A 12,001-nucleotide genomic window follows, 5' to 3' on the forward strand; every position below is an offset into this window, starting at 1 on the left:
AAAGATAAGGCCTAAGAAATGTCTTATCCTGTAATGCAGGCAAATGCAGACAGCAATAAAAGGGTTCAACTGTAAACCAGCAAGAGTGTAAAATAGACTCTCTCTGCCTTACTGCTTTAATTGAAAAAATGTGCTTATTTTTTATATTTGTATTATTTTATATAGAAACAAATGGTATATAATTCAGAGGAGAATATTGTTTAGTGTCATGAATGAATCTCAAAATACAAAATTTGAAAGAAAACAAAAATATTGATCTGAAATATAGTACATTAATTTTATTTAATTCAGGTTCAATTACCAAACATACAATCTTAATATAATTTAAATCAAACAATGATTTTACAAGATACAAGACACTTCCTGTTTTCCTTTTTTGTCCTTAATTGAATCCCTCGCCATGGCAACACCGTATGAGATATCCAATCTCCATTCCCAATTTAGCATCTTCAGTATATTGGCATCATGTTGAGTTAGGTGTGAATCGTATAACAGCCTGTGGAGCAGTAGTTAAAAATTCAGAGCTTGATTAAAAAAAAAAATCACATAGCTGTTGGTTGGAGCAAATGACTGTAAATTAGAAAGTTGTCCAGCTCGACGAGAACAATATATGTACAGAGTTTGGTGACTGTAGGTAAAACTAACCCCCAACTTAAGTCATAAGGTGGCGCTATAGAGCCCCTCCTCCTCGCCATTGTAATTTGAAGCATGCTAAGAGTCTCAAAAACACCCAAAAAGAATTTTAAAGTTTGACGCGTTGTCATGACAACAGTGTGCTAGATATCAAGAATCCTTTCACAGGAGTACATCTGCGGTGTCTTGACATTATTCTGATGAAGATTGAAGCAAATCGAGTAAAAATAAGAGGGCGATTTTAAAGCATTTTGAAAGTGATACATTTACTGCTACCAGTTGGTGGCGCTATGACTTTGACTCACGATATTTACATCTATGTGATTGGCCTCCAACAACGAACACACTGCTGAAGTTTCATCAAGATCAGTCAACGTATGTAGAAGTTATAACAAACTTCCTGTTTCCCTTATTTTGCCATAAATTTGTTGCCTCGCTATGGCCAAAGCATTCGAGATATCAAAAATCCTTTCGCTATTTAGCATCCTCAATGCCTTGGCTTCATTTTGACAGAGTTTGGTTGCGATCGGATAAATCCCCTAAGAGGAGTATATCAAAACTCTCTGTTGGGCTGGCATATCACTTTGAGTTTGAAAGTTGTTCGGCTTGATGAGATCTTTAAGTGTATAAGGTTTGGTTAGTGTATGTGAAAAAACGTACGTTACAGAGCCCTTCAAACACAACCATAAAAAATGGTCCGCTGTAGACCCCCCACGCCCCCCTCCCACCCCCACCCCCACGTCAACTTGTGCCAGGCCCTGATTCAACGTGTGCAAAGTTTCAAGAGTTTTTGAGCATGTTAAGGGCCCCAAAAGTGTGTGTGTCTCCGGGCTAATACAGAATGCATGTCACAGAGAGACCAGCCTAGAGCAGTCCATGGTAACTTAGCAACAGTTTCTGGCTGAACTTTAGCCTAGCGTAACATCCATTAACCCAGAGTGATCCGCCTAATGAGGCACACTTGTGGTTTTTAACAGCTAGCAGCGAAACCAGCAGCGTTAAATGACTGATTCAGTTTTACATGGCTCAGAAATGCTTTGAATTATTCCTTAATGACAGCCTTGGCCTTTGACACCAGCTGCCCATCACAGAGTCTCCTCGACTATTTAAAGGACACAGTTAGCGATGATGTCAGATGTCGTGCACATGTACAGTGTGTAAAACATCTAAAGTAGACCTCATCCCTAGCCTGTCCTCCCTAAACCTTCAAATCTCTCATTCCCAGTAGCTTGTCCTGATATGAAGGCTTGGCCTACGGGGCGAACGCTTTTGAAATAATCTTTAAACATTTTATTCATTCACAACCTTTATCGTAATTCTTTTCTGCATGCGGGAAACTGACGGTCCCTCCGGATCCGCGACTGAATCAAACCTGAAGTCCAAATTTAAACGAAAGTCCTGTAAGCTGTGAGCTGTCCTGGTAAATAAGTCTGTCTGTGAGTATCAGATCTACGTCTACAAGGAAAAAGACAAATAAGGAAAAGGGAAGATGAACCTTTAATCACTCATTATCGCAAAGTAAACCATGACGCTACTTAAACAGACATGGAATAATGATTAATATTGATCAGAGTGATAATGATTTTTTTCGGTGAGGAAAGAGTAACAGCAGCGATATGGAGGAAATCACTGATACAGTGATCAGTTAAACACATATATTTGACAGAATAGTGCTAAAGCCCGCAGATACTTTGACTAAAGCTGTGACATGATGAGTTTGAGGTGAGCGTGGGCTTTGATGTCAGAGAGGAAGAGGTGAAGACAGCCGTAGGACACGAGCCTCGTTTCTCCAAACATGTGCTGGAAAACATCGTAAAATAAAATGATATTAGTTTGGACATCATGTCAGCTATGGTAAGTGATATTAGTTTTAGAGCTTTATTCAGGTTTACATACAGCAAAACCTCTGATGCACACACCGTTTTTATCTGGGCTGCGTTTGAGTTTGAAAGACCATGAAAGCAACTAACAGTTCATTGCATTCAAAGATTATATTTTATAAGTTCATGCATTCACTGGTCTAACCTATGACCTTGATGTTGCCTATGCTGAGCTACGGGATAGATAGATAGATAGATAGATAGATAGATAGATAGATAGATAGATAGATAGATAGATTATCAGATTTTTTTATTTTTTTTTATTCTCCATATGAATTACTGACACTGGCCTCTATTGCCGTGGTTCAGGAAACCAGTCAATTCTGCATATTATTTGTGTCTGTGAGTCACTTTCAGGATTAATGTATCGCTCACACACACACACACACACACACACACACACACACACACACACACACACACACACACACACACACACACCGCCGGCTCCAGTGGGAATGTGATCCTGCTCAGCCATCAGTGTCACTAGTGTTCTCTCTCTCTCTCTCTCTCTCTCTCTCTCTCTCTCTCTCACACACTCACTCACACACTCACACACACACACTCACACTCACACACACTCACACACACTCTCAGACACACACACTCACACACACTCTCAGACACACACACACACACACACACACACACACACACACACACACACACACACACACACACACACACCTGTGGTCATCAGTGATCGGCTGGTGTGTCCTATCCTGTCCTGCTCTGGACTGTAGAGATGTTCGCTCCAGACTCAGACTGATGAAAACACCAGGTGTCGCTCCTCAGTGTAAGGCAGTCACTCACACACACACACACACACACACACACACACACACACACACACACACACACACACACACTCTCACTCACGCCTGCGGAGGGACAGGGACTCACCGCTTCATTACACACTGCATATTTAAGCAGTACTGAGGAGCCTGAACACTGCTGTTCTCCTTTCTACCACTCGACCGCTCCTTCATCCTCTCTGCCACCTCCATCCCTCCATCACATCACAGGATACAGTAGGCGCTGGAAGACAACACATGTGCAGTTTCACAGGTTTACACACACATATACAGACATGATATAGTGTTCAGAGTGAGACAAGGACAGAGAGTGAGACAGAGACGGATAGTGAGACAGGGACAGAGAGTGAGACAGAGACAGAGAATTAGACAGGGACAGAGAGTGAGACAGTGAAGGAGAGTGAGACAGAGACGGATAGTGAGACAGTGAAGGAGAGTGAGACAGGGACAGAGAGTGAAATTGGGATGGAGAGTGAGACAGGGAGAGACAGTGAGACAGTGAAGGAGAGTGAGACAGGGACAGAGAGTGAGACAGAGATGAATAGTGAGACAGTGAAGGAGAGTGAGACATGGACAGAGAGTGAGATAGAGATGGATAGTGAGACAGGGAGAGAGAGTGAGACAGAGACAAAGAGTGAGAGTGAGACAGGGATGGAGAGTGAGAAAGGGACATGGAGTGAGACAAGGAGAGAGAGTGAGACAGGGATTGAGAGTGAGACAGGGACAGAGAGTGAGACAGAGATGGAGAGTGAGAAAGGGACAGATAGTGAGACAAGGACAGAGAGTGAGACAGGGAAGGACAGTGAGACAGGGAAGCCCACATCAATCACTGTTGAGAGCTTCTCTCGTCCTACAAACTCACTGATATCTATTCCCTCAATCTCTCCGTCTCTGGAGCAGCGTTTATAGATTCTGGCGTGCCAGTGTGATTTACTGTTAAAATCACAGAGTGAAGATGAGGCACATGAGGGCAGTGCGAAAGCCACGCTGGTAAAACATTACCTTACAGTTTGATCACTGCCTAAATAACTGCAGTGCTTAATGAACAGACGACTGGTGTTACATGTGCCATTGAGTTAAAGGACATGGTTTTAGGGACATTGATTTAATGCCAGAGAAGGACGAGCTCCTCTAAACAACTCCATGTTTTTTTGTTTTTTTTTATCGTACAAAGTTTTTCCTCAGTCACCTTTGGCTGCTCAAAGACATTGAAGCATGTTTTCCCTGTAAATATGTTCACTGGGAGTCGAAGACATTCCTGACAATCAAGACATTTATGCAGTTCTGTTCATTGTGTTCATCTTCACTCACCAGATGTTTCATAGGTTAATTCTCATGAAACTAATTCTACCAGGTATCTCTGTCTAAAATTAAAATCCATCATCTCCAGCGTCGCCTTCATCTCCAGCGTCGCCATCATCTCCAGCGTTACCATCATCTCCAGCGTCGTCATCATCTCCAGCGTCACCATCTCCAGCGTTCTTTGTTCCAGCCATCCATCTCACTCACGATCAGTCTCCATACCTGTAAGATTAACCATTCCAATCATCACCTGCACACCGCTGTCCAAAGTATCATTGTTCATATCACTTATTTGCATTCTGTCTCCGCTCAGTGTTGTCAACAAATTCATTATCCATCTCTTGAGTCTGCTTCCGTAACAGCACCGTTTCCATCCCATGTGTTTAAGAGAACAAAATCATCACTTCCAGGGAAATTGGTGCAAAATATCAGTAATAAACAGTACGTTTCTGCAATCGGGCTCTTTTTCCCTCCATCATAAATGAGTGTGTCTCAGAGCGTCAGACGAAACACAATAAACGCTGTCATGTTCTCTTGCGTTCGGATGCTGGTGTTTGGGAACACACTTGTGTGAGACGCTTCTGGAGGGAATTAAACCAAATCATTCTGATCACACAGTTCGACTCTGGCGTTTCAGAAATACCAAACCAACATTTGAGATGCTGCGATGTGATTGGTCCACTGGTTACTCCAGTTATCTAATCACAGCTGACGCTGAGGGAAAGTCACCTGAGATTGTTGTTGCGCATCAGAGATTTATTCAGTTTCCATCGTAGCTCATGTGAATGTCTTCTTATCGGATTAACAAACGATCCCCCTCAATCAAGCATAAACCTTTTTTTACACCTCAATCATTTCCTCAATCAAATAATCCTCAATCATTTCCAGGACAGCGGTGACACGCGGCGCATGTGGCAGGGCATCCAGGCCATCACCAACTACAGGACACCATCAGTTGCCCGTGACAAAGATGCCTCCCTTCCAGATACGCTGAATGAATTCTACGCTTAATGAATTCCTTGGTGTTCATTTGGCGGAGAATCTCACCTGGTCCCTCAACACCAACTCTATTACCAAGAAAGCCCAGCAGCGTCTCTACTTTCTTCGAAGGCTGAGAAAAGCACATCTCCCATCCCCCATCCTCACTACATTCTATAGAGGGACTATAGAGAGCATCCTGAGCGGCTGCATCACTGCCTGGTTTGGGACTTGCACCATTTCGGACCGCAAAGCCCTACAGAGGATTGTGAGGACAGCTGAGAAGATCATCGGGGTCTCTCTTCCCTCCATCAAAGACATTTACACAAAATCTGCATCCGCAAAGCAACCAGTATTGTGGAGGACCCCACACACCCCTTACATAAACTCTTTAATCTCCTGCCATCTGGCAAGAGGTACCGTAGCATTCGGGCCCTCACGGCCAGACTGTGTAACAGCTTCTTCCCCCAAGCCATCAGACTTCTAAATACTCAGTGACTGGTCTAAAACATACACACACTTCTGTGTCTCCAACTTTTGCACATGTCCAGAGTTGCACTTTAATTCATTTTCATTTTATACCTGGCTGTTACCTCAATAACTGTCCATAGAACACTATTCATAGTATGGTATGATTACATTTGGCACTTTAGAAAGTATCAACTTTCTGCACTACTCTGATTACAAATGTGTACTGGTCGGCGCTGCACTGTCTTTTACTGTGCCTATTGTCCTGTTTCTTTAGTAATTTATTGTATTTGCACATGCACTTATGGAGGAACTTTTTACCTAGTCTGTTTAGTCTCATGTGATTTTGTGATTGTTCTATGTTTGTTTTAATGAAGCACTATGGTCCTGGAGGAATGTTGTCTTGTTTTGTAGTGTACTGTACTACTGTATATAACTGAACGACAAAAAAACACTTGAACTTGAACACAGCATTTTTAGAATATATGCACATCTTGGCATTTCCGTCCAGCATTTTTTTTTATGCAAGATCCCAAAAATCAGATTAAAATACCTGAAGTGGATGGAAACATAGCTAGTGAGTTTTTGAAAGCTGTAGTTCTCAGGCTGACCAGGCTCTCAGTAGAGCTCACGGTTATCATCTGAGTCCACACTGAAGAACCTGCAGATCTGAGCTTACTCTCAGGAGAGACAAACCAATTAAAGCAGAGAATAGACAGATCCGACAGCTGCATTGTGCAGTTCTTTCCCTCATCTCAGTGCGAAAGCGTGAATTCAGAGGGTAGAGGGTGAAGAGGAAGAGAAGGGCGACTTTTGTGTCTCTGTAACAGGAGATATCGGCCTGTAATGGCTGAGCCTTACTGTTAATTAAGTTCAGGTTGGAGAGAATGGGACCTGAATTCAGGAGTGTGTGTGTGTGTGTGTGTGTGTGTGTGTGTGTGTGTGTGTGTGTGTGTGTCCTGGTAAACCCTACACAATCGGGACAAAATGTCCCCACAAAGATGGCAATATCCGAAATCCTTATCCTTGCGGGGACATTTTTGGGTCACCAAGCTTATAAATCATACTAAGTTAAGTGTTTTGAAATTGTAAAAATGCAGAAAGTTGTGTGTGATGGGTAGGTTCAGGGGTGGGGCTATTGTAAGGGGACATAATTTACAGTTTGTACAGTATAAAAATCATTATGGAAAGTCCCCTTTAAACATGAAAACACAATGTGTGTGTGTGTGTGTGTGTGTGTGTGTGTGTGTGTGTGTGTGTGTGTGTGTGTGTGTGTGTGTGTGTTGTGTGTGTGTGTGTGTGTGTGTGTGTGTGTGTGTGTGTGTGTGTGTGTGTGTGTGTGTGTCCAAAACTCTGCAAAAAGCCACATTCGTGTTGTGACAAAGAGGGAAATCTGTTGGTCTGTTTCAGAGCTAATTGGAAGGCAGGAAGACAGAATGAAAAATAGATTTTCCAAATTAGAAAACAGCTGAGACGACACTGGCCATAAATCCAGAGAATATTATGTGAAAGGCAATATCAGCTCTGATGATTCATCACCATTTCAGCGTGGAGATGCATGCGGGAAACGACAACGTTAGCTTTAACTCCATGAGCTCTTCATCTGCACAATGACAAAACAATGTGTTTAATGAGCCATTTCCTTTCACTATCAGACTTTGGTTTCACATATTACCATATGTACTCAGAAACACGTGCGAATCCTTTAGCTCAAACAGAAGAGCGTTGGGGCTTGCAACGCCAAGGCCATGGGTTCGTTTCCCAGGGAAATCAAGAACTGATAAGAATTTAAATGTGTACCTTGAAATGCAATGTAAGTCGCTTTGGATAAAAGCGTCTGCCAAATGCATAAATGTAAATGTAATGTAATGAATCACTTGTAACACTGCTGACCAATCAGCATTACTTACTCTTTAACCTCTCTGCTAGGGATGCTGGGAAATGTAGGCTGTGGGTTACAGAGAGGAAGTTTTCTTGAAAATATCTGCAGTGGAATTAGTAGTTGTGTTGCAACCCTTCTGCGTTGAAACAATCTGTATTGTATAAAGCACTATATAAATAAGGGTGACTTGACTTGACCAACTGCATTTGCTTTCTAGTTTACTGTATATTATGTTACTATAGCAAAATGTTTTGCATTTTCAAATATGTTGGCCTAGGTAATTTCCCTTATTGTTTTATGTAGTAATATTACTCTGTTAGTGTCTAGGTAGCTTTAAGTTTCATAGTAGTAGCGATTTGTTTATGCCCAACAAAAATGTTAATGGGACACTTTGTGTATAGCTGGGAATAATTTGCGCTACGTCATCACCCTCTTTCATTACGTCATCACCATTACGTCATCACCCTCTTTCGTTACGTCATCACCCTCTTTCATTACGTCATCACCATTACGTCATCACCCTCTTTCGTTACGTCATCACCCTCTTTCATTACGTCATCACCATTACGTCATCACCCTCTTTCGTTACGTCATCACCCTCTTTCATTACGTCATCACCCTCTTTCATTACGTCATCACCATTACGTCATCACCCTCTTTCGTTACGTCATCACCCTCTTTCATTACGTCATCACCATTACGTCATCACCCTCTTTCGTTACGTCATCACCCTCTTTCGTAATGTCATCACCGTTACGTCATCACCCTCTTTCGTTACGTCATCACCCTCTTTCATTACGTCATCATGGGGTGGTAGTGGCGCAGTGGATAAGACACATGCCTTTGGTGTGAGAGACCCGGGTTCGAATCCACTGTGAGACACCAATGTGTCCCTGAGCAAGACACTTAACCCCTAGTTGCTCCAGAGGCGTGCGACCTCTGACATATATAGCAATTGTAAGTCGCCTTGGATAAAAGCGTCAGCTAAATGAATAAATGTAAATGTAAAATGTCATCACCATTACGTCATCACCCTCTTTCGTTACGTCATCACCCTCTTTCGTAATGTCATCACCGTTACGTCATCACCCTCTTTCGTTACGTCATCACCCTCTTTCGTTACGTCATGACCCTCTTTCATTATGTCATCACCATTACGTCATCACCCTCTTTCGTTGCATCATCACCCTCTTTCGTTGCATCATCACCCTCTTTCGTTACTTTATCACCCTCTTTCGTTACTTCATCACCCTCTTTTGTTACTTCATCACCCTCTTTCGTTACTTCATCACCTTCATTTGTTGCGTCTTCACCCTCTTTCGTTGCGTCTTCACCCTCTTTCGTTACGTAATCACCCACTTTCGTTACTTCATCACCCTCTTTCGTTACGTCATCACCCTCTTTGGTTACTTCATCACCCTCTTTGGTTGCGTCATCATCCTCTTTGGTTACTTCATCATCCTCTTTGGTTGCCTCTTCACCCTCTTTCGTTACTTCATCACCCTCTTTCGTTACTTCATCACCCTCTTTGGTTACTTCATCACCCTCTTTCGTTACTTCATCACCCTTTTTGGTTACGTCATCACCCTCTTTTGTTACGTCTTCACCCTCTTTCGTTGCGTCATCATCCTCTTTCGTTACGCCATCACCCTCTTTGGTTACTTCATCACCCTCTTTCGTTACTTCATCACCCTCTTTGGTCACTTCATCACCCTCTTTGCTTGCGTCTTCACCCTCTTTCGTTACTTCATCACCCTCTTTCGTTACTTCATCACCCTCTTTCGTTGCGTCTTCACCCTCTTTTGTTACGTCTTCACCCTCTTTCGTTACTTCATCACCCTCTTTAGTTACGTCATCACCCTCTTTGTTTACGTCATCACCCTCTTTGGTTGCGTCATCACCCTCTTTCGTTACGTCTTCACCCTCTTTCGTTACTTCATCACCCTCTTTCGTTACGTCATCACCCTCTTTGGTTGCGTCATCATCCTCTTTGGTTACTTCATCATCCTCTTTGGTTGCCTCTTCATCCTCTTTCGTTACTTCATCACCCTCTTTGGTTACTTCATCACCCTCTTTGGTTGCGTCTTCACCCCTTTCGTTACTTCATCACCCTCTTTGGTCACTTCATCACCCTCTTTGCTTGCGTCTTCACCCTCTTTCGTTACTTCATCACCCTCTTTCGTTACTTCATCACCCTCTTTCGTTGCGTCTTCACCCTCTTTTGTTACGTCTTCACCCTCTTTCGTTGCGTCATCATCCTCTTTCGTTACGTCATCACCCTCTTTGGTTACTTCATCACCCTCTTTCGTTACTTCATCACCCTCTTTGGTTACTTCATCACCCTCTTTCGTTACTTCATCACCCTCTTTGGTTACTTCATCACCCTCTTTCGTTACGTCTTCACCCTCTTTCGTTACTTCATCACCCTCTTTCGTTATGTCATCACCCTCTTTGGTTGCGTAATCACCCTCTTTGGTTACTTCCTCACCCTCTTTCGTTACTTCATCACCCTCTTTGGTTACTTCATCACCCTCTTTGGTTGCGTCATCACCCTCTTTTGCTACTTCATCACCCTCTTTGGTTGCGTCTTCACCCTCTTTCGTTACTTCATCACCCTCTTTCGTTACTTCATCACCCTCTTTTGTTACGTCTTCACCTTCTTTCGTTGCGTCATCATCCTCTTTCATTACATCATCACCCTCTTTCGCTACTTCATCACCCTCTTTCGTTACTTCATCACCCTCTTTCGTTACGTCTTTACCCTCTTTGGTTACTTCATCATCCTCTTTCGTTACGTCATCACCCTCTTTCGTTACTTCATCACCCTCTTTCGTTACTTCATCACCCTCTTTCGTTACGTCACCACCCTTTTTCATTACGTCATCACCCTCTTTCGTTATGTCATCACCCTCTTTCGCTACTTCATCACCCTCTTTCGTTACTTCATCACCTTCTTTCGTTACATCTTCACCCTCTTTGGTTACTTCATCATCCTCTTTCATTACGTCATCACCCTCTTTCGCTACTTCATCACCCTCTTTCGTTACTTCATCACCCTCTTTTGTTACGTCTTCACCCTCTTTCTTTGCGTCATCATCCTCTTTCGTTACGTCATCACCCTCTTTGGTTACTTCATCACCCTCTTTCGTTACTTCATCACCCTCTTTGGTTACTTCATCACCCTCTTTCGTTACTTCATCACCCTCTTTGGTTACTTCATCACCCTCTTTCGTTACGTCTTCACCCTCTTTCGTTACTTCATCACCCTCTTTTGTTATGTCATCACCCTCTTTGGTTGCGTAATCACCCTCTTTGGTTACTTCCTCACCCTCTTTCGTTACTTCATCACCCTCTTTGGTTACTTCATCACCCTCTTTGGTTGCGTCATCACCCTCTTTTGCTACTTCATCACCCTCTTTGGTTGCGTCTTCACCCTCTTTCGTTACTTCATCACCCTCTTTCGTTACTTCATCACCCTCTTTTGTTACGTCTTCACCTTCTTTCGTTGCGTCATCATCCTCTTTCATTACATCATCACCCTCTTTCGCTACTTCATCACCCTCTTTCGTTACTTCATCACCCTCTTTCGTTACGTCTTTACCCTCTTTGGTTACTTCATCATCCTCTTTCGTTACGTCATCACCCTCTTTCGTTACTTCATCACCCTCTTTCGTTACTTCATCACCCTCTTTCGTTACGTCACCACCCTCTTTCATTACGTCATCACCCTCTTTCGTTACGTCCTCACCCTCTTTCGTTACGTCATCACCCTCTTCTGCTCGTCTTGTCTTCAACGAGCCCAAGAGGGCCCACGTCACTCCTTTGTTCATCTCTCTGCACTGGCTACCTCTCGCTGCTCGCATCAAGTTCAAGGCACTGACGCTTGCTTACAGATCTGTCACAGGCTCAGCTCCCTCCTACTTTCACTCACTCCTACAAGTCTACATCCCTACCAGAAGCCTTCGATCGGTCAACGAGCGACGTCTCGTGGTCCCATCACAGAGAGCCAAAAAATCACTTTCCAGAACATTCTCATTCACAGT

At 43.2% G+C, this 12,001-nt stretch overlaps 1 long non-coding RNA gene across 1 annotated transcript in view; it reads right to left on the minus strand.

Annotated features, from left to right (window-relative positions):
• Window positions 1-286: 286 nt before the first annotated feature.
• LOC309492666 overlaps window positions 287-12,001 on the minus strand; it is a 56,042-nt gene continuing 44,327 nt past the window's right edge. Inside the window, exons 3-4 of the long non-coding RNA XR_014203640.1 lie at window positions 3,417-4,852; window positions 287-2,433 (exon numbers count right to left, since the gene is read on the minus strand). This is a non-coding gene — a long non-coding RNA (uncharacterized lncRNA). The remainder of the gene's footprint in view (window positions 2,434-3,416; window positions 4,853-12,001) is intronic.

This window comes from Leuciscus leuciscus (genome assembly GCF_965113295.1).
Source record: "Leuciscus leuciscus genome assembly, chromosome: 2".
Lineage (NCBI taxonomy): Eukaryota > Metazoa > Chordata > Actinopteri > Cypriniformes > Leuciscidae > Leuciscus > Leuciscus leuciscus.